The sequence below is a fragment of the Onychomys torridus genome, chromosome 19 (genome assembly GCF_903995425.1).
Source record: "Onychomys torridus chromosome 19, mOncTor1.1, whole genome shotgun sequence".
NCBI classification, from domain to species: Eukaryota; Metazoa; Chordata; class Mammalia; order Rodentia; family Cricetidae; genus Onychomys; species Onychomys torridus.
Window position 1 is genome coordinate 14,100,858 of NC_050461.1, and position 20,290 is coordinate 14,121,147.

General features: G+C 38.7%; 1 protein-coding gene across 2 annotated transcripts in view; it reads right to left on the reverse strand.

The window, feature by feature from the left end:
- The window catches only part of Hs3st5 (heparan sulfate-glucosamine 3-sulfotransferase 5), a 283,395-nt gene that overhangs the window by 173,048 nt on the left and 90,057 nt on the right, over positions 1 to 20,290 (reverse strand). For both annotated transcript variants that reach the window (XM_036169332.1, XM_036169333.1), the window contains one exon: positions 5,066 to 5,227. The gene's annotated coding sequence lies outside the window, so the exon portion shown is untranslated. The remainder of the gene's footprint in view (positions 1 to 5,065; positions 5,228 to 20,290) is intronic.

A 20,290-nucleotide genomic window follows, 5' to 3' on the forward strand; every position in this document is an offset into this window, starting at 1 on the left:
GCATGATCCACCATTTTCAGCTCTGTTAATACTCAATGTCCTCATATACTCTTCAACAGGTCTATATTTTTTATGCTTTTTAAATTTGACTTGTTAGATTTAAATGATGTCTAGGCACTGAGAAGAGAGATATCAGCCATAGTGTTAAGTACTCAAAATATTTTGTATTACATCCTAATTTTTTGTTTGTCATTTTAGTTCCAGATTTTAATGACATTATACTTTATGTTCGAGTCTGCAATTACAATCTTTGCATTTTGGATTTCATTTTCTAGTTGAATACATCTGCTGCTTACAATCGATCCTTTTCTGTTTTTATCTACAGTCATTTCTTGGTTGCTTGGAGTGTTCCGTTCCTTTTAGTGGTTCTTTCAGAAGGGACTCCTGATGGTATTTTTGCCAGGGAGCCTGCACAGGCAGAGTATTTGCTTCCTGCTTTAAAACCTTAGTAGTGACTTGGCTGAAAGGTTGGCCAACCAGCGATTCCTACAACCCTGGGAAATACAATATTCCCATGGCACCCCCTTCCTGTTTGGATATCTCAGTTGCTACTTTTTTTTCTAAGTTCTACCAAAATTCATCCTCTTGCAAACTTCTAACAGCTCCTTCAGACAAAGTCTCTCAAACATTTCCCTCCACTGAGTAAAAGCAATAATTCACAGAAGAAAACTTCATAAGAGCAGCATAACTCTAAACTTGTGGGCTTAACATTCTGCCCAGGTAATACAGGTCACCCACAATCCCTGCCATTCCTGCACTCTCCCCACAACATTGTTTTGAATTATGTAGAGTTATCATTTAGGGATGGAGGGTGCTCTTGGGATATGCAAAAAAAAAATTATTTTTGGCTGAAGAAACTGAATGGGAAGAAACTGGCAGAGGTAAAGAGTTGCTTCTGTTGGACCCCATTGACTTCCACAAAAGGATTCTTTACATTTCCTCTGCCCTTCAGAAATGCACTGATCTTAAGAGGACTCAGCAGATGCCTGACACATGGGAAAGTTCACATAGTCTGACAGCTATAGCTACTTTCCACATTCCAGCCATGGAATGATACACAGGTAACTGGATTATGACTCCCAGTGGGTTTGCTGTTAAACACATACACTGCCACTTTAATTTCCTGTTTCTTTTAAAAAAGATGTTTACTTTATATTTTTAATTACATGTCTGTGCACATGGATATAGGTGATCAGGGAGGACAGAGGTGGCAGATCTCCTAGAACTGGAGTTACAAGTGGTTATGAACCATCTGATGCGGGTGTTGGGTGGGAGTCAAACTCTACCATCATTTTGAAATGTCACTAGCTTATGCTGAACACATTGACCCTGCTCAATGCACCAATTTGGCCTCAAAAATCTATTAATGAATATTGTCATTAAACTAAGGAGATAATTACTTCGGATACATATGGAATGTAAAAAATCCTAGGCCAGCTGCAGCTGGTAGTGGTAAGCTAGCCATGTGTTTCAATGAGAGACTTAAGACCAAAGACATCCATACCAATGCAGCATACTCACACAATTATCCTCCAAATGGAAGAATCAATGTAGATAGCAAATTCCTGAAAGCATGCTGGAGTCATCCAATACAGGCAATAGAGAACATGTCCAAGGTATTGGTTGTTATAATTTGAAACTACTAGTGTTTATTGAAGAGGGAAGCAAGTGGAATTTTGTTCTCTTGCAAGATACCACAGAATTATAGCTGAAGATTACTTCAATTTAAATATTATTCTCATACTCAAGAAAATGTTGTGGAAGATACAAGACTTCACCTGAGACTATTTTTTAAAAAATCCTCATATGAACTTTCTTCAGTTTAATTGTTTGCATGTATGGGTGGTCTGCCTCTGTGCACCACACACATGCAGTACACATAGGGGATGGAAGAGGCCATCAGTGTGTTTGGAACTAGAGCTAAGAGACTGTTGTGAGCCACCATATGTGCTGGGAATCAAACCCAGGTCCTTAAGAAAAGCAGCCAGTGCTCTTAATCACTGAGCAATCTCTTCAGCTCCTCCCTCACCTTTCTAAAATATCATTTTTTCCAAATAACTAAATAATTTGATAGCCCTTTAAAATATTTTAAGGTTTATATTATATCTTTTAATATTCCTAGAGATCATTATGCTAAGCAAAATAAACAGATTCTGAAGGACAAATATTGTATGTTTTCCCATATATTAAATCTAGGCTTTGTGAAGGCATAAAAATAGAAGGGGGACCATTTGGGAAGAGGAAGGGGATTCCAGAGATGTGACTCAAGACAGTGTGAAACATTTCAGAGGAGGATTGGATCAAAGTATGCTACATGCATGTACAGAATGTCACCAGTTCTTATGTAAAAATAATACATGCTAATAATAATACCTTGGTTAGAAGGAGGTATTATAAGCCTGGAGAAGCAATAAAACATCAGATATAATTCTGGCAGTTGAGGATAGCTATCAATATTATTTAGATTAAGTAATAATTTTTCTTTTCAACTATCTCCAGATGCATTTCCATCTGAAAAAAAATACACAATAGGGCCATGTCTTCTTTAATGACTTCTCAATGTGTTGAGACCGATAAGTGTATTTTAATATCTTTATATGCCTCACAGGTTTCTTTATTATATGCTTTCATAATAACATTAACATCCCCAAAGTTCCTTCCAAGTTTAGGTCTCACCTATGATCCCTCAGTGCTCTGTCCTTCTAAAGCTCTGCCTTAAGGGTAATTCTCGCTTCTTCCACCATCTTAGTTGCAAGCAGATCAAGCCTGAGGAAAGCTAACCTTGACGTTCACCTCTGGCTGGTAAAGGTGAACGATTTTCCTGTCCAAGGGAAATTATTGCTTTTTTTTTTTTTTTAGATCCCAACACATTGATAAAACTTAGATATTCTTTTCACTTCTCATCCTTCATCCAGAAGGGGGTTTCTTGCTCCTATCTTCCCCTAAACAGCATTATTGCAAAATACTTGGTGAGTTTCTCCTTGGTCACTCACATCTGACCAGGTGATTGTTTACTGTTCTTGCTGTTAGACTTTTGTATTGCAGGTTTAGAAGAGAAAAGAATTTGCAGCCCCAGGGGCAGGGGTCAGGTGGGAACCCAACTCTAGGAGCTCAGCCAGCCTCCCTCCTCCAGGCTTAGGGTGCAGACCAAACCTTAGGAGCTCAGCCATGTCTCCTTCCTCACAGGTTTCATGCCATTTCCACTCCACAGTTTCTGTCACTTACTTTTCCTGCCTATTTTGCCGAGCACTGGAACTACCTCACACAAGGACCTGAGACTCTGCGGAAAGTTTTCTTTAGGGACTGTAATTTAAGAACACGGTCTGATAAATCTGCCTACGAGAGAAAGGCAATTCACCTGAGGACGTGACTCCGTTTCTCCTCCACCTGCTCCTCTACTAGGAGTAAGGGAATAGGAAGGGGAATGAGGAGGGAGAAGTGAAGAAAAAAGATAGGAGGGTCGGCATGGTTTTTTAAACTGAAAGATGACAGAAAATTAGCACTGAAACACTGTTATGTAATATTTTCAAACCTTGTCCAACTCTAAATTTATATTTTATAAATTTTAGGGTTTTTGTGATGTGTAGCACCCACTTTATATATAATCTTGAGAACAATTCCAATCACAAATGCGTGTGAAATTATTATTTTAGTTAATACAATTCTGCAAATAATTAATTTTATCACTTACAAATCACTGCCTCACCTGCAGACAAACGCCCTCAATTTCCTATGTGTGATATGAATGGTTAATGAGTGTAGCCAAAGGATGACAGTGGGATATACTTCTTCTTGATAGTTTCTTTTCCTTTTCAGATTTTATGGACCAAAATCTAGCAAATGTGAATGAGCATAGAGACTGATAGAGACGGGGGAATGGCAATCACACAGAAATCCAGTCAAAGGCCTTGATTACAAAATTACACTCTTCACTATGAATACAGTACCATTAAACCTTCAGGGACTCATCATAACTTTCAGTCTGAGTGTGTCCCTATGGGCCACTTCTGTAGCTGGAATATAAAAAGAAAGCCTTTTATAAACTTAAAACCACAAATAATAAAAAAAAGAAAAAAAACCAAAGTTGATAAGTGAGGTGTCAGAGCAGAAATCAATAAAGTGGCAGTCACCAAAGACACGCATAACCTGTCATCAAAATGTCAAATGGTTTATAAGATCGGCCCACAAAAGAATGAAAGTCGTGAGCAATATATTGAACAGATCTGTTCCTTTGAAATTAAAGCCTGAGTTTTCAAAGGTGAAAAAGATAGAGCCCTCAGTATGCAAGAATACCTAGTCAACCCTGGAAGGGCTTACCCTATTTTTCCTTCTAGATATTCTATAACTAGAGCCAGTAACCCTAAATGTCTGAATAAATTACAGCATCACACCAGACAGAGGAACAGCTAGGGATAGTAAGGGGGTGCTCTCCTTGTGAAAGAAAGATGCAAATTAGCTCATCATACTGAAATTAAAAAGGAATATTAATGAGAATTAATAATTCAAATTGGGGAGATGAAAAGGAAATGCTAAATCTATCACTTCTGTGCTGAAGTCACTCTTGACTTATTCTTATGACTAAAGGAAACTACATAAAAGTCGAAGTATAACATTAACTTTATAAATGAAACGTAAATAACTTTCAATGTCAGTTTCAGTGTTTCTTAAAGGCCCAGAGTATGTGCATCGGGAGCACCACCAAGGGTGAAATGAATCCCAGGTCCTGGAATCGAAGCCTTTGGCATGTGTACAGGGGACAGTACTTTAAAGACCACTCTCTGTGTCTCTTGTATACATTGAGTGTTAAGACAACTCTTTGAGGAGCTTTGTGAGGAGAGAGGTCAGATGATCCTGGCTTCTTCTCTACACCCTTACCTGCTTGCCCTGCCTGGCTTACAACAGTGTATATAAGTCCTGCTCCATTTACTTCCTAGTTTTGCTGGGGGACGCAAAAAAAAAAAAAAAAGCTTGTTTTTCTTAAATTTAATTTCTTTTAGCTTGTCTGCTTTCCAATGACATACAATTAACTTTTGATGTAGTTAACAGTTTCTGAAGTTTCACTTACCTTCACATCTTTATGCTCATCTAGAAAGTTCTATAGTATGGAGGAGAGACTTCCAAGTATGGCAAGTGGGTTGTCTACTTTCCAAGCGTGTCAGCTGGCTTTTGAGACTCCTGAGGTGGGCAGCAGAAATGCCAGTCTTAATCCAGCAGGGCTTGGTTATCTCTAAACAGAGCAGAAAGATGGACACCTGGTCACATGTAATCTCCAATCACCAGGATCTGACATGGACAAGGTTACTTTCAGTAAACTAACAGCGTTTCTAAATTTAAATTTGGCTGAGGCTTGTTGCTCCCCGATTTAGCTCAGTTGTCATTTAAAATTTCATGACATTGTGAATCAGCATCACAGGATGATTCCAACTACAGAGTAGTCGGCTGGAGTTCCTATTGTGGTAACTATTTTTTCAAATAAGGAATTAAGTGGGATAATTACTAACTTTATTTTTGATATGTGGTGCTGAATTCATACTGAATTTCTAAGCCAAGTTTGATGAGGTCCCTTGGAAATACATCTTTACACAAAAGTCTAAAATACTCTATAGAACAAAGATGGGATACTTTTTGCTAAGTCCTCATGGAATCTAATGGTAATTTTGCTGTTTCCTTTCATGTGGGCAATGCTTACAAAGATAACTAGGCATACACAAGGGTAAAAATCCTTCCTAGTTCATAGGTATGGTAGTTGACATTTTCCTACTCAGGGAAACCAAAATTCTAATGTCTCTACTGAGTGAATTGAGCCGAAGTTCATAAAGATTAACAGAAAAGGAGAATAAAACACTTAAAAAAATTGATAATAAGCCATGCAAGTATTTTTCTGAAGGGGGAAAGGAAGGAAAAAGTAGAGGTAAGTGTAAGATCATATTTTTGGTTGTAAGCCTAGCTTTTAACATCTGAGCCATCTCTCCAGCCCAAGTGTAAGATCATAGGCAAAGTGACATGTACATGCTACAAAGCAAGCATGGAAAGCCTTGCATGAAAATAGCTCTCATGGAAGAGGTCCCAACGCCACTCAGCTACCTTCCTATTTTCTGTGCTCACTAACAGAAATAAGAGAGATCATGTGACCATGTCATAGACCATTGGCCGTGAGAAATATACAGAATAAAAAATACTAGAACATTTATTGATTAGTACAAAGATTTGTGATACTTTTCACTTTTACACATTTGCTAGAATAGGGAGATAACACTTGGAGGTAGGTAGCCATCCTGTTACTATAATATAAAATTCAATAAAACTTCAGAGAAGCCTAGGTATGGACACCCATGGATGAGCAGCAGAGCCAATCCTACTAACTTTGGAAAGCTGTTGGTTAATACCACCAGGTTTGGGGATGCAGAGATGACTCAGAGGTGAAGACCATTGGTTGCCCTTCTAGCAGATCCAGGTTCAGTTCCCAGAACCCACATGATAGCACATAACTACTGGTAACTCCAGTTCCAGGAGATCTGAAGTCCTCTTCAGACCTCCTCAGGCACTGCATTCATGTGGTACACAAACATACACTTCAGCAAAATGCTAATAAAACTAATACAAATAAAAGAATACTCTGGAATTTCTACTCCTTGTAAGGAGAAGTTTTTCTGACAGAGAAAATCCACTGCTAAGCATGTGCTCTACAGTGACTATAGTGATGTTTCTCTCCATGCTTCAGCATATAGCCTTTAATTAGGGGAAGGTACCATTCTGTACAGTCAAGGATGGTGGTAAGTATTTGCCTTCCTTTCAAATCCTAAGTGGGTTGTGTGCTGTGGATATCACTCTGTATAAATAAAATGCTGTTTGGCCAGTGGCCAGGCAGGAAGTATAGGCAGGACAAGCAGAGAAGAGAATTGTGGGAGGTAGAAGGCTGGGGAGGACAGACACTGCCAGCCACCACCATGACAAGAAGGATGTAAGGTAATGGCAAGCCACAAGTCACATGGCAAAGTATAGATTTATAGAAATGGGTTAATTTAAGATAAAAGAAGTAGATAACTAGAAGCCTGCCACAGCCATACAGTTTGGAAACAATATAAGTCTCTGTGGGCTTTCTTGGCTGGCTCTGAGCGACTGTGGGACTGGCGGGTAAGAGAGATTTGTCCTGACTGGGCCAGGCAGGAAAACTCTAGCTACAAATGGCGCCCAACATGGGGCATGGACCCATGACCCTGAGATTAAGAGTTTTATGCTCTATCGACTGAGCTAGCCGGGCTGGCAATGGCTGGCCATCTCTCCCCAGCCTTCCACCTCCCAGCGCCATGACAAGAAAGAGATAAGGTAAGCCACAAGCCATGTGGCAAAGTATAGATTAATAGAAATGGGTCAATTTAAAATAGAAGAAGTAGATAACAAGAAGCCTGCCACGGCCATAAAGTTTCTAAACAATGTAAGTTTCTGTGTGTTTACTTGGTTTGTTCTGAGTGTCTATGGGCCTGGCCGGAGAGAAAGATTTGTCCTGACTGTGGGCCAGGCAGGAAAAGTCTAACTACAAATGCCGCCCAATGTGGGGCATGAACCCACGACCCTGAGATTAAGAGTCTCATGCTCTACTGACTGAGCTAGCCAGGCTGGCGATGTCTGTCCTCCCCAGTCTTCTACCTCCCACAATTCTCTTCTCTGCTTGTCCTGCCTATACTTCCTGCCAGGCCACTGGCCAAACAGCATTTTATTTATACAAAGCGATATCCACAAAGCTGAGGTGGGTGGAGCCAGCAGCCACACTGGCATTTCAGTCTTACAAAGATAGATATTACACAGAGAATCTGGTTTATGTTGTCTTTGGGATTTTTAACTACAAAAAAAAAAGATTTGCTTGTACAGCTGTTGAGTTAAACAAATATGTAAATTTTAAAGGTACCTTGACTTCAAAATTTGGATATAAGGATATGTTGCTTTGGAAAGGAGTCTCTACTTTTGTTTCTCCAGAAAGCCAGAGGCTGTGGATTTGTTCCAGATTAAGATACATCAGGTTTGATCAGCCAAGACCACCTGAAAGTTCTGCAATGACACCTTGGCCCAGATGTTCCAACATCCAGAATGGTTTCAAGGCAACTGGCTCAGAGGTTCACCCTCATGGACTACTCCATAATCATAAAATTTTCTTTATGTCCCCATAAGATACAGTGCCCCCCTCCAGCAGGAAGTAGTAAGAAAAACTATGCCCAATTTCCCAAAATTATCAAGCTGGCTTTGGAGATGGAATTGGCTCACTCCTTCTCTAAACCCAGACATATTGCTAAAAGAAAAGGTTAAGAGATTTTTATGTCCCAAATCAGAAGAGCCCTCTGGTGTGGGACAGAAAAAAAATATTAATTTAAAACAGTTTGATTATAAATGCAATCTCTTTCTAAAGAAGAAAAGAGGATATGATATAGATATAATAGGATGAAAGGGTAGATTAAGGAACTTACTTTTAAAGAACAACAACTTGTTTAAAATGTTTTACATTGGTATAGATTTTAGTCTATTGATACAAACTTAAAGTTAATTTTGTTACACTGTATATATATTCCTACTCTCATTTGAGGTATTATGTTTATGCAACTCATTTAAATTGTAATGTATAATTAAGAAATACAGATCACTTAGTCTTCTATGATAGTTAAACTTACAGTCATGTTAAGTTTTCTAGGTATACATAGATATATTTCAGATAGACAGGTAATCTTCAAACACTTCAAAGGTCTACAGAATATGGCATTTAAAACATTTTTAAAATTTAGACTTTCTGGACAGTGAGACATGTCTGCTCCTGGCAACACCAATTTACTTCAGAGAGGAGGATGGGCATTGAAGACACTTCATATCTTATCTTCAACTTGGCAAAAATAGCCATTGGGCAAGAAACTGTCCTTGCCTGGACTGCTTGATCAACTGGACATGCAGGACCCATAGAAAGGTGACCACTAAACTTTGCTTGAAAAAATGGTCCTTCAGGTTCCTGCTTCGTAGAAGAAACTGCTAGACATTCTACAGGACACTAAGAGAAGTGACCAAGAGACTCTAACCCTGTGGGTTGAAGACAAATGCCCCAACTTTACAAAGGAACATTAGGTGACTGTCCAGGCTGCCAGCTGTCTCTGTCTACCCTACAAGACTCCCAAAAGTTGCTTAATCCTTCTCTTGGTTGTCAGGTAATATTATATCCTTCTGAGGTCTTTGATGTAGATGAGGACTAGATAGTTATAATTTCCTCAATTATGATAAAAGATAAGTTATATATAAAACTTTAGACTAACAAATATAAGATAGATAGGATATCTTCTTTAATATTGTAACTCTAATTCTTGCTTGATAATTGCTTTGTTATATGTAATTTTACTATGTAAAAGTTAAAACCTTCTTTTATAAAAAAAAGAAAAGGGAAAGTGATGTGGATATCACTCTGTATAAATAAAATGCTGTTTGGCCAGGGGCCAACAGGGAGTATAGGCAGGACAAGCAGAGAAGAGAATTGTGGGAGGTAGAAGGCTGGGGAAGACAGACACCACCAGCCACCACCATGACAAGAAGGATGTAAGGTAATGGCAAGCCACAAGTCACATGGCAAAGTATAGATTTATAGAAATGGGTTAATTTAAGATAAAAGAAGTAGATAACTAGAAGCCTGCCACAGCCATACAGTTTGGAAACATATAATATAAGTCTCTGTGGGCTTTCTTGGCTGGCTCTGAGCGACTGTGGGACTGGCAGGTAAGAGAGATTTGTCCTGACTGGGCCAGGCAGGAAAACTCTAGCTACAAATGTCGCCCAACATGGGGCATGGACCCATGACCCTGAGATTAAGAGTTTTATGCTCTATCGACTGAGCTAGCCGGGCTGGCAATGGCTGGCCATCTCTCCCCAGCCTTCCACCTCCCAGCGCCATGACAAGAAAGAGATAAGGCATTGGTAAGCCACAAGCCATGTGGCAAAGTATAGATTAATAGAAATGGGTTAATTTAAGATAGAAGAACTAGATAACAAGAAGCCTGCCACAACCATACAATTTCTGAACAATGTAAGTTTCTATGTGTTTACTTGGTTTGTTCTGAGCGTGTATGGGCCTGGCCAGTAAGAGGGATTTGTCCTGACTGAGGGCCAGGCAGGAAAACTGTAACTACAGTTGTGTACATGTGGACTGATGGGACACAGGGAATGATAGCTTTTATAACAAAAAGGAGTGGAAAAGCCAAGCTGCAGGCTAGGTTTGAGAGAATAGGGTCCATCATTGAAGCAGTTGAAAGATAGAGGCTCATTGTTGGCTCAGTGCCCAGACTATTACATTATTCAGACCTTTACTGAAAGGATTTGGACTTTTACCTCAGGGTCCTTTCTTATGATCTTGAAAGTCCTGTAAATTCTTTCATTGAAGTACTTTTCAGTCTGTCCCTTGACTGTTGCCTTCCTTTCATCTATGTTTCTTCCCCGGCCATGAAAAGAACTCACGATCTCTTTCCTTGATGATATCCAAAGACTCTCCAACACATTTCTCCCTATTCTTAACCATTGCAACATGTCCTAGAATTATCTTAAGATTTAACACCTTAAGACATTGGTTTCATGGTACTCTTCTGTTCATAACACAAGAGTTCTCCAGGGTATAAAACTAAGTCCAAGTTCTTCTAGATGTCCTAACCTCTTTTCAGTATTCTAGTTGGTTTGGTGGGAAGATTGGTCCTTACTCTGGAGGTATAACATAAATAGCTTAAGATAATTAGTGTGCCACACTCTCCAAAGACAATGAGAGGGATCAATTAATCTCTATTCTGGGCTTTTGTTGTCAAAAAAAAAAATGACTTGTGTTTTACTGAACCTTTACATGTAACCATGGAACCTGTTTTCTGCTGCAGGTAAATGCATAAGCACAATACCATCTTGAAGTTATGAGAATGGAACTTGCCAGAAATAGGGTGAACTCTAAGGTACCAGCACTGGGAAATGGGGAGGAAGCTGGGTGATGCACATGTTGCTTGTTTCCTGGATAGATGTTTGCAGGAACAGCATGGGCTTTCCAGCTATCTGGGAGCTGAGAGATATTTCTTGGTTGGTTCAGTTCACATTGCTGTTTTTGTTTCTTTTTTTTTTTTTATTAAAAAAATTCCTTTTAACCTATGTATATATTTAGTATTTACCTACCTTATCCTTTATTTTACTTCTTATTCATGTTTACTTTTTCTGATGACCCAGCCCTCCCCCCCCCCAGAAAACATTTCCAGAGTCTCATATTTTCTGAAAAACTACATTGTATAGGCCACTGTGGATACCAATAGAGACTCTCACTGTCTATGATGCTATCTCCTGATAACCCTGTATTTTAATTTTATTTTTCTAAATAACTTCAGATATTTATATTTTTATAGATTTCTTTTTGTTTATTTATGTGGCATATCTGTGTGAGTGTACTGCATGTGAGTGCTGCAGCCTGAGCTGGGGAGCCATTAGATCCTCTAGAACTAGAGTTACATGTGGTTGTGACTGCCTGACATGGGTGCTAGGAACTGAATTCAGGGACAGTCCTTCCAAATTACTGCTTTACAGAAAATCTGTCAGATATCCTAGGACTGTAGGCCAAAGATGGATGTGCCCACATTGCAGAGGAACTTTCTGTGACTGGCCAGGAAGCCAGATGATTCTGTCATTTGTCATTTCTATAGTTTTAGAAGTTTTTTTGCTCTATTTACACTTCCTGTTTACTCAGATAATGTCTCTTTCTCAGGTCTCTGATAGAGTTGACGATGAGATAGTTGTAGTTACAGTTTTCCTTGTTACCAAGTTCAGAAAAAAAACTCACAAAAGAAATACAAAGTGTATAAGGTTGAGAGACATAAAAGCTTAAATTGTTTATGTAAAAAAAATGTTTTGAGGTCTAAAAAGATAATTTTGGGTTGGTAATATAAGTTATGCTAAAAATAGCTTATGTATAAAACTTTGAATTCATCAAGATAAGATAGATAATAGAATAATTTCTCTAAATTTGCCAAATACAAATGGACTGGATATTGTAAATGTAATTCTTACTTGATGATTGTTCTTATTGCATATAGTTTTACTATGTTAGAGTTAAAAATCTTTCTTTTTTATTTAGAAAAAAAGGGGAAATGTTACAAGATATTTGATTACACTCTGTAAAACTATGTCATTGTGATTGATTTAATAAAAAGCTAAATGGCCAATAGCTAGGTAGGAGGTATAGGTGGGACTTCAAGACAGAGAGGGCTCTGGGAAGAAGAAATGAGGAGTTGACAGCAAAACACAGAGGAATCAGGACATACAGGAGGAGAGGTAAAAGCCACAAGCCACATGGCAGCATATAGATGAATAGAAATTGGTTAGTTTATGTTATAAGAGCTAGTTAGAAACAAATGTAAGCTAAGGCCAAACTTTCATAATAAATAAGTCTCTGAGTTGTTATTTGGGAGTTGGCTAGTGGGACACAGTAAGTCTCATTATTCCAGGCTGGCTTCAGATTTACACTCCTGTCTCAGCCTTCCCAGCATGGGCTGGAGCAAGCTCCATTGCTTTGGGATCCTGGATAATTTGGGTCTCTAATACTCTCCCTTTCTCTATCTATTTATTCCTTCTTCTTCATATCACTTTACCAACATCATAACCATTGATCAGTATTTAATATGGCTTTTTGCTTCTTTCTCTTTTCCATGTTGTATTTACCCCTCATTATTTTCTTCTCCTAGCATCTAGTGTTATCTTTAATGTTTACAATTGAGCATGCTAAAACCTTGTTTAGAAACTTTCAACGCATTACAAATGTTCTTGGGGTATGAATCAATACTTTATGTAGTTTCATATCCTCTAAACCTCATGTTACTATCCAGCCTCTTGCTGGGTACAGTGCTGTGCATGTGTAATCCCAGCACTTTGGAATCAGTGCCAAGAAAGTTCTGAGTTTGAGGCCAATTGGGGTTGCATAGTGAAATCCTATCAATCTCAAACAACGAAAAGGGAACAAACCACATCACAGCATTATTTCCAGAAATTAAGGACCCTTTCTCTTTACTTTCTTTTTATTTATATAATACTGGAAAAAGTGCTTAATAGATACCAGCACTCCATAAATGTAAATAACTCATGAGCCGTATTATCAAGTTTTGCTTTATGATTTCATTTCTGGATTACTTATAAGCCAGTCGAAGGTAAGGCTATATCTGGCATATTTGTTGGTAACTGCCAGGAGAGCAGATGCCATACAAGCAGCAGAGTTAAGAGGTATTTGATTTGTTAATGGTGATAATGCACTGTAGTTCCTTTGGAAAAGCTTGTTTCTCTTCTCTTATAAATGGCTAGGTTATTACTTCTCTACATTATTAGAAATAAGCAAAGGGAAACATTATTTTGTCAAAAATCAGGAAAAATAGAAGTATATCTGATTCTTTGCTGAGAAGGCCAGGCAAATATCATGACAGCCTGCCCTAATAACTCCCTTAAGAACTAGGTTTTGGTCCATGCTTTTTGGAACTGAGCAAGCAGTTTCTGAGGAAGAGACACAAACAAAGAACAATCAATCTCTAACAGCCCTGACAGCAAGGACAAGGAGGCCTGCTTGCCTGAGTCATAAACAGCTCAAGATGATAACCAAATAAGGACAAATCCTGGGATTTGTCCAGGCCTGCCCCCAAATGGAAGACTGTAGCCCTGACCAAACCCCAACTAGCGCTGGCCAATTAGAATGTCCTAATATGATCGCCACTTGCTTAATCGAATCATATCTAAAGTGACATAACTCCCCTAGGACCACCCCTTGGCTATGCTTTAAAGGAGCCCATGCATCCCTCTTTGGCCTTTTGCCATCTTGTCTTTTTGTGGAATGGCAGGCCTCAGCATACAGGAATAAAAACACTCTTGCTGATTGCATATGTGGATGGTGGCCTTTTGTGGGACTTCTCTAGGACCCTAACATATGGAAATATCCTAATGCTATTCAAATTCAACAGATTAGTTTTGGAGAATCTCTGTGCATGTGTGAACAGCCTTACAACAAACTTTGAGTTAAATGGTTAAACTCTCATGCTTTCAAATATGACATGATTTGCATTTAAAACTAGAGGCAAAATTCCCTATTTTTGATCATTAAAACTTAAGCATTTTGATTCATTTGGAAAATAATTACCTTGGCTACAAATGATTTGCTAGATATTGAATATTCATCTGAAAGGAGCCAAAGAAATTTCAGTGATTTAAAGGTGGGTCTACTCTGTGATTCTGTGACATGATTCACAGAACTCACTCTAATGGAAGGAACTGTTTTCTAAGCACTCTAGCATGAGAACTTGCAGAGGAAGCTGACAGCAGTGACATCGGACACATAGAGGATGTATGTCAACAGGAGGATGGTGCCATATGTGTATCCTCAGGGCTCCTGACTGATAGACAATGTTTTCTGAACAAGAGACAGGCAGACTGGATAAGAAATTTTGAGGTTAAGAAATCAAGAAGCCAGGAAATGGAAGGAGGAGAGAATGAAAATGTACTTGAACAAAATTCTTCATCCACCAGTCCTGACAAGCATTGTTGAAGTTTTCCTGGGGTGTACTTATTTAAGAAGGCTTTGGGCTTCTGCAGATGGTTGTTCAGTTCTGTATCCTTTCTAGATAGTTCAGAGAAACACATCTATTATTAGGAAGCTACAGAGAAGGAAGAATGGAAGAGAGGGTAGAGAAGAAAGTCATTCTTCATGAAATGAAGTTTGAGAATGATTACAAAGAGTTCTTGAAGGAAAAAAAAATTAGAAAGGAACCTATTTACACCTTTTCTCCAGAGTACAGAAAGATATTTCAGGAAGTCAGTGAATCATGACCTAATACTCAAGTGTTTTTTTTAACAAAATAGATCCCATCAGAGTGTTAGTCATGCTTTCATTTCTCCTGTGGCTGAGACTCCAAAGGGTAGGTTAAATTTTGCACCATTTAGTTTTGCTCTTCTTTGCACATATGCATATTTATGGAATATATATATATATATATATATATATATATATATATATATTTCCATAAATAATGAGCTTAACTGAATGATGAAAGAGTGAAGTCTTACACTGCACCCCTTATCTCTTTGTGCATATCTTTCTGACTTTCTGATGTGGTCAAACTAATTTCAACCTACAGAATTTTCTACTTACAAGGTTTAAAATTAACATTTCTTATTAATTTCCAAATCTACTGATAAAATTGAGTTTGTCTTTTTCCATCAAAGCTTGAAACACATTCTATAATTATAGTGTTAGCATTTATGTTTCTCTTTAAAATGATTATTTTGTTAAGAGTAGGAGATTGCTGACTCATGCTTACTTTATGTGGATGTTCCTCTCAATTTTGGCTACATCTAGTTCAAAGATATTGAGTACTCTGACAAGTACCACTAACAAAAAGTATGTGTTTCCCTTGTGTTTGAAAACTTATCAAGGAGGCAGAAATATAATATGACAGATAAATAAGTGAAAACAATATATGCATGCTTACCCCTAGATGATCAGTTTTCTGTGTTTTTTTTTTTGTTTTGTTTTGTTTTTGTTTGTTTGTTTGTTTGTGTTTTTGTTTTTTGGTTTTTTTTTGTCACTAGGTCACTGAAGGGTCTGGACATTCACAATATATATCTAAGGAGATCTGAAAATAAGGTCATTACAAGGATACAAGTATGGACCACAATTAAAGAAATTCAATTTCTCTGGCAGCAGGAAGGGGGATGGCTAGAGTAAGCTGTTAATTATTTAAAAGCCATTCTAATGAAGAGCATACAGCTCTGTGGAATGCAGTTAGAATCACAGGGAATTTATAAAAAGAAGAGAAAGTCTGGGTCTCTGAGGTTAACCAGGATCCTATGCCCACCTGGAACCTGGGCAGATGTGTCCTCAAATCTCTCACTGTCTGGATGATTTATGTCCCTGTCCCTGCCACAGTGTTTATTACTCAGTGAGTGCCAAGCCACAAGGAGGCTCTGGGGAGGAGGAGAACTGAAGGATGCTGGCATTTTGGAAATTGTCATGACCAGGTGTGTTTCCTATTCATGAACTAACAGTGCAGTTCACAAGTGTCAGTTCCTAGTGAGTGTGACCAAACTATCACCTCCTTCAGACTCTCAGAACAATAACATGAAAGTCAGTACCCTTGACCATGGCAGGTTCCTCAAGGAAACAACTGGTTACTCTGTTCATTCTGGATGACCCTGGCTGCCTGATCCATCCAGCACGTAGACACTCTTCACTCTGGCTCTTTTCTCTTTGTTTAAAAACATGATCAGTAGCCAGGTGGTGGCAGTGCATGCCTTTAAGCCCAGCATCGGGAGGCAGAGCCAGTCAGATCTCTGTGTTCGAGGCCAGCCTTGTCTACAGAGCAAGATCCAGGACAAGTACCAAATCTATGCAGAGAAACCCTGTCTCGTACAAACAAACAAACAAACAAACATAAAAAAGATAAGTGTAGCACAGACCACTCACTCAAAGACATCTCTATTCTTTGCACTGTACTGATAATTTAAACAAACCACACACAGCTCATAGCAGGTAGCATTCATTTTATTTCGACATGCAATTCAACTGTCCAATGAGGCTCATAAGTATTTATTGGACACATGTAGTCAGTTGAAGAATTGTGAATGCTCTTAGCTCTATTCATATTTTGGAAAATAACCAGATGCCAAGGAGGTTTATCCTCTTTGTTCCTTTGCTCCTGATGAGTCACAGTTGAGTGTTTCTCTTTTTACGTGAAGGGAAGGGTCTCTTGCGTCCAGAGACTCTATCTGTATCCTCTGTATCCTTTTTGCAGCAATAGAATGTTGGACTAGGAGCAGAAGCTTATAAATGCATGGTGATGATCACTACACAAGGTATTTTGCATGAGTGCCAAAGAGAAAAATGTTGCTAGCCTTTATCTGCTATCATTTTCATTTATTTCTGGCTCAGGCAAGAGAGGAGGTTTGCATTGCTTCTGAGTGTGAGCATGATGCATTTAGATACGTTTTCCATCGCTCCCCAAGATAAAACATATGGTTTGTAACAATCAGCACTACAATTTTATGCTGAATTGAAATATTTCAGACTTTGATAGGCTTAGCAGATACACACACAGGGAAGACAAATGTCAAAGAACAGGCAAATGTTTAACTGTCTCCATCATTGATGCTGTTGGCTCTGGGCCCATGCTGTTGGTACTGCTTTCTCAGAAAGTGAATTACACATAGTTATTATGATGGCTTTGAAAGTAAGTTTACAGAGCTTTAGAAAAAGCCCAGTTATAACGGTATTTGTTATGTAACTTGAGGACCTGAGTTTGATCACTAGAACCCACAACAAAAAAATGTGTTGGCATACCCATCTAATTCCAGGACTGGGGAGGTTGAAACAGGTAGACACTTGAGGTTCATTGGCTGGCCAGTCTAGCTGATAGCCAGTAAGACACCCTGAGTCAAGAAAAGGCAGAGAGTCTCCAAAAGAAAAGTACCTAAGTTTGTCCTGTGATTTCCATACCCAGTGACCACACACACACACACACACACACACACACACACACACACACACACAGAGCACCACCTAACGTAGGCTTTAGGAATCGAACTCCAGTTTTCTGCAAGAGAAGTACATGCTCTTATCTACTGAGCCATATCTCTAGCTCCACACAAATGCATTTATGTATTTAAATTATTTAAATATCTACTTGTTTCTAAAACTGAAGTTATAACTATGTTTTAAAAATTCTGGTAACAATTACAGGATAAGGAAGCAGAGAACTCACCTTTCAGTTCATATTACTGAATATTTCTTTAGTTGACAGAACAATACTTTAAAACTAAGACACACAGTTGTTTATGTTAATTATTATCATGGAAATGTTCAGATAAATCAAGAATGAAGCAAAATATGATTACTGGATTATTCATGAAATCTTCTCTGGACTAATGCAGTGGGTGGGTGGGGGGCTCTCTGCAATCCAGGCTATCTAATGACCTGAGACAAACTACCTTTTTCCTAGTGTTTGCTAGACAACACTTTAAAAACATTACGAAAGTGGTGAGGTTTAGTTAGAGGAATGTATACCTTGCATGTTTGAATATACTTGGGTTTGAAAAATACCCAGTGGGCAATGCTCAGGTTTGAACCTTAAAGATTTTTGTTCCACTGATCAGGGGTAAGTACCTAAAGCTTCAAACTGGGAGAAAAATTACAAAATCTTCTACACCTAAGAGTGTGAGAATCTAGAGTTCTGGATGCAGCTTTGTTTTATACATGTACCCACAGCCATGTCCGCATGTACACACTACAGTCTGATCTGGACTCTCCTTTGCAGTCTGAGTAGTTTTCCCAGAAAGACTGACTTGTCAACTACTACATTAGAACCCTGGCAATCAGATTGCAAATCCCCTGTATGAACACACAAGCCCATCGGAATAACAACTGTCTAAAAACAGTCTTGTCCCTCTTATCAACATTTAATAACAAGAGTTACTGGCTGATTACTAACCTTTAAAAATTCTCCTACTTTCAACATAATTCAGCAGACAGTAAGATGGTCATATAGCGAGGCTGCAAAGCTCTGTGCTATAGAAATGCAGCTGGCATCATTCAAGGAGACACTTATTACATAGAAGAAGCTGCCCCATGATCACTTACTGAATGAGTGAAGCTGGTCTTATATACAGCTGATCAGTGGAAGAAATGGTCAAGCAAAATGCTGGTAGCTTTAGCTTTGCTAAAGAAGGGTGCAGAGTACACTTGACAGTGTCTCTATGCATAGAGTTTCTGTGGTTTGGCCAAGGGGAAGAATGTCTCTACAAATTGGCCTGGGCATGGTTTTGCTATTTGGCTAGATGACTGCACTTCTACTCTGCCAGAAGTTAAGCAACAAAGAACATATCTAAGCATGAGCTTGAAGGAGACTGAGAAAAGAGCTAGACCACAACTTGGCGATTTAATGCTTCGATAACCCATGCCCTGCACAAGAGGTAGAAAACTAATTTGTTACTTCAGCCTTCTTCCACCTAATACACAGGTAATTCTGCAGACTATCTTTCTTGGACTCCATCTGCTGACAGTATTCTTCAGCACTGCTCAATGAATAATACACAAAATCTAGGCTACATGACTGCTTCAAATTTGTAATTTTCTCTTCTGTGTTTCCTTTTTTCTTGAGAGGAAGATAACTATAATTTAACTTTAATTATTATATTTATGGAAAGGTATCTACAAATGACTCAGTAAAATCAAAGAGTTAGGCCAAATTCACTCAAGACATGACAGAACAACATCAGTGCACAGAGGGTAATAGAAAAATGCAGAAGAATGTGTTGGCCCTACCATCTTCTGTGGCTTAGTATGATAATTGGGTTTTGAATCAATGACATTTTTTGTTTGCACTAATGCTTTAGGGCTCTTCAAAGACTAGATCATGCCATTTCCATTTTAATCACTTTACATACTTAGGTATCAAGAACTGTTGAAGTCAGAGCTCAAGTCATACTTACAAAAATGTAGGATCCTTTCAACTGTGAAGCTAAAATTTGAGATTTCTTTCTTTTTTTTGTTTCTTTTCTTTTCTTTTTTTGGATCAGGGTTTCTCTGTGTATCTTTGGAGCCTATCCTGGACCTCACTCTGTAGCTCAGGCTGGCTTCACACTTACAGAGATCCGCCTGCCTCTGCCTTCCGAGTGCTGGGATTAAAGGCGTGAGCCACCACCTCCTGGCTCTTTCTTTCTTATTATTTGAAAGGTCTTTACTTACATTTTCCAAGTCCAGGTGATTAAAAAAAGTCCTTGATTTGGGTTCTGCTGTCATTAAGTTTTGTTGTCAAGATGCGCTCAAGCAGGCCTGCTGCTGTGCAGGCTGCTCACATCATATATAACACAGGACCAGTCCCCATGCCATTCTTTAGTATGTCTATGTTTAGTACACAGTGAGTAGACTGGAAGTGTGGGTCAACACTAAGGTGTGAGAACCGGGCCCCATTTGGCTGTTTTATTTTTCTCTTGCCTCCTTTTCTATAATCGAAGTATTTCATCTAATAATGAAGCACAGCCTGGGGACCGAAGTAACCTCTCACAGATGAGGTACCTGTAGTTGTATTTGAAAGGTTGGCAAAGTCTCAGGTCCTGTTTGATTTTTGAAGGGGCTTCATATCCATAAATAGGGAAACTCATAGTCACTCATAAAATTAATTTAATTGTCAGTCATCTATTCAGCCAGTACTTATTCATTGCATACTTTCCTTTTGATGTGATTTGCAAGCAACCTTTGTGTTGACTTCAGTTTAAATTGTTT